Here is a 3967-nt window from a genome sequence, read left to right as displayed (position 1 = left end):
AATAAACGTGCTTAGATGTTTCCGCTTGACTTGTATCTTTCAACGGACACTCTTGCCAGAAGACGTCTTGTCGAATGAGAAAAGAGAAAACATGTCTTTGCCAGCCTCGCTCTAATAAGACATTTTCAGTTTTATGCAAAATATTATCAACCTCACTTGGCTTACAGTACTTATGGTTTCAGCTTTGCGTTTATTATCTTCATTCCCTCTTATGTATTCTATCGTATATGGGTTTTCCTAATTATCCCTTGCAATATCATTATCTTTAATTATTCTATATAGTTGTAACGCGTTTTGGGATTTGAAAAATACAATTAACCATTCTTGTTCTCATTCTTTCTTATTGATAAAACAGAAACTGGCTGTGTTGATATTCAAACAAAGAGACAATCAAACAAATTTCACTAAATCTAAGTTGGAACATTGTCATCAACCACGCATCTAAGAATACTCCATAACAGAACATAGTCTATCATGACTCAGGCGTAATTATGCTGACATTTCTCGGCAAAATCTCATCAGATTCTAAAATTTTCCTTTTCGAAAAGTATGTACCAAGATCCTCAATGGAACTAATCCAAAGATGAAGTATCTTATTGTATTATGATAATTCTATTCCAATGGTAAATGTGTAACAAAGATAATTTTGACATTTCCCCAGAATGCAGTCTTTGCATGAATATTTTTAGCAAAAAGCATTCTGATAATTTTGTATTTTTTATGCATGCGCCCGCCAGAATTTTTCACATATGCGGACCGATGAAGTCATTTATATTCTTTCTGATAAAAAAAATGTAGCTGTTTCTAGTCAATTGTAGGACAAAGGCCTCACACTTGTCAATTCAAATTGGGGTTTGGCCAGTTTTCATCACCATAGTGGCCAGTGTGGATTGGTGATGGTGAGAGATTTTAGTCTGATCCCTCACAACAAACCAACCTAGTATTGGTGGCCCTGACTAGCACAGCTTTGCTTGATCATGGCGATAAGCTTCAAATTACCCACCACTGCCGGTCATCAGGTACAAAATTTATAAGAAAATGTCTTTAGACTTTATAAAAAAAAAAAATAGGAAAAAAAAGAAAAAAAACACGTGAATTTATGAAACTGCATAAAAGAAGTTCAGCTTAATACAGCATGGATTAAAATCTAGATTAGTCTGCTTCACATTTATTGTAGGGGGGAAATTAGAAAGAAAGGTAAAATATATTTTATTCATAACTTTAAAAGACTATAATTGGTAAATTCATCACCTACTTGAAGTGCAAAGTAAAGAATAAAAATAACCAAATGACTATCTGAACTTTGCTCGCGCGCGCGCATACACACAAACACACACACATCAGTGTAACAGAATGATTGTCTCGATAGTAGGTTGGCCAAGGCAACAGCCACCCGTTGAGATACCGCTAGAGAGAGGCATTGGGCCCTTTGACAGACCAGGCAGTACTACATTGGATACCTCTCTCTCGTTACGATTCGTTTCATCTTTCCCGACACATAGACAGAATAGTCTGGCCTATTCTTTACACATTATCCTCTTTCCTCATACATCTGACAACAATGAGATTACCAAACAATTCTTCTTCGCTCAAGGGGTTGGCTGTTGCACTGTACTTGTTCAGTGGCTGCTTTCCTCTTGTTAAGGGTAGAAGAGACTTTTAGCTATGGTAAGCAGCTCTTCTAGGAGAAGGACACTCACGAAATCAAACCATTGTTCTCTAGTCTTGAGTAGTGTCATAGCCTCTGTACCATGGTCTTCCGCTTTCTTGGGGTAGAGATCTCTTGCTTGAGGGTACACTCGGGCACACTATTCTTTCTTGTTTCTCTTCCTCTTGTTATTTTGAAGTTTTTATATTTCATATATGAAAGATTTATTTTAGTGTAATTATTGTTTATTTCCTAATTTCCTTTTCTCACAGGGTTATTTTCCCTGCTTTTCCAATTAGGGCTGTAGATTAGCAAGTAATAATAATAATAATAATAATAATAATAATAATAATAATAATAATAATAAATGCCATCGCAACATCTATTGCTGATTTTGCTGTATATATACTAGCTATAACAACTCACTAATGCTTCTAAATACATGAATATACATGGCAACCTCGATGGACTAGTTACCATAAAGTGATACAGATGAATATTCGCATAAATGAGTGGGCATCACGATGTGCTCGCACACCTACAGACAGACAAACAGACAGACAGACAGTCAGTCGCCGAATCCGAATAGTTGATATGCTGAAAAAGAAGGGTAAATGCGACGGAATTTTACATGCAGAAATTGTGTCACCAAAATTCATTCTGTTAAATGAAAATGCGATATAGTCATAGAGAAATATTCACATTAGATTTGCATAAATATGATACTGCCACCAGAGCAACGATGTGTTAACTAAAGGGCTTTATGCCTTTTACAATATTTAAGTATTTTCTATCACAAATTTTTATCAGATTATAATGAAGAATCTTTAAAAGTTTCCAACTGAAAGAGTGAGAGATTTATACTTTTAAATATCAAACGAGTGTCTCTCAAAGGGAAAAAAAATACAGAACCGAGATTTTAAGATATCATAAATCCCTTTTTACCTTATTCCACGTCAAGGCTAATCATAGAATTATAAAAAAAGGGAAAACGTCAGAGTTCGTTAACGAATATCGACAGGACTCCTAGACACTGCAGTTATTGATGAAAACTTCATAACAACAAAAGAAAGATTTTTTTTTTTTTAATCTTGGCTGCATGAATGAAAGTTCTAATTTCGCTTGCAAGTATAGCAAAAGAAAAAAAAAAGTTTAAAACTATATAACAAAGGCTCTATGAAAATACTGCGCACATTCCTTAAGATAGAGAGTGAAAATGTGGGAGAAATTCTCAAGACTATTGGATTTTTTTTTCTTTTACATATTGTTCATTTTTCTCATTTAACTCTCATTGGTCACCACCTGTGCCGGTAGGTACTGCTGGTCATTAGAACATTTATGGATGTATACTAAAAATTGTGAGTATCTGTGGTAGAATGTTAAGCTAAAAGAAGCATGGGGAATACTTTGTTTGAAAAGAAGTTAAGCTAAACTAAGCATAGGGAATAAGTTTGGAATGAAGTTAAGCTAGAATGACTCTGGGGAATATTACTTTAGGAGGGAGGTTAAGCTATAATGAGCATAGGGAATACTAAGTTGGTGTGAAGGTAAGCCAAATGTGCATGGGGAATGCTAAGTTGAGAGTGAAGTTAAGCTAAACTGAAAATGAGGAATATTACACTGAGAGAGAAGTTAAACTAAAATGAGCAAAGGGAATAAGCTAAAATGCATATGGGGAATACTAAGTTGGGAGTCAAGATAGGCTAAACTGAGCATGGGGATTACTAAATCGGAGTGAAGATAAGCAAAAATAAGTATGGGGAATACTGAGTTGGCAGTCAAGATGACTAAAATAAGCATGGGAATAATAGGTTGAAAATAAACCAAAATGAGCATGGGGATTACTATGTTTGGTATAAAGATAAGCTAAAATGGGCACGGGAATACAAAGTTGGAAGTGAAGGTAAGCTAAAATGAGTATGGGGAATACTAAGTTGGTAGTAAAGTTAAGCTAAAATGAGTATGGGGAATACTAAGTTAAGAGTGAAGATAAGCTAAAATGAGCAAGGGAATACAAAGTTGGGAGTGAAGATAAGCTAAAATGAGTATGGGAAATACTAAGTTGGGAGGGAAGATAAACTAAAATGAACAGGGGAATACAAAGTTGAGAGTGAAGGTAAGCTAAAATGAGCAAGGGAATACTAAGTTGGTAGCGAAGTTCGGCTAAAATTAGTATGGGGAATACTAAGTTGGGAGTGAAGATAAGCTAAAATGAGTATGGGAAATACTAAGTTGGAAGAGAAGTTAAACTAAAATTTGTATGGGGAATACTTCGCTGGGAGTGAAGATAAGCTAAAATGATTATGGGAAATACTAAGC

Source organism: Palaemon carinicauda, chromosome 7 (assembly GCF_036898095.1).
Source record: "Palaemon carinicauda isolate YSFRI2023 chromosome 7, ASM3689809v2, whole genome shotgun sequence".
Taxonomy (NCBI): Eukaryota; Metazoa; Arthropoda; class Malacostraca; order Decapoda; family Palaemonidae; genus Palaemon; species Palaemon carinicauda.
This window is presented reverse-complemented; position numbering follows the sequence as displayed.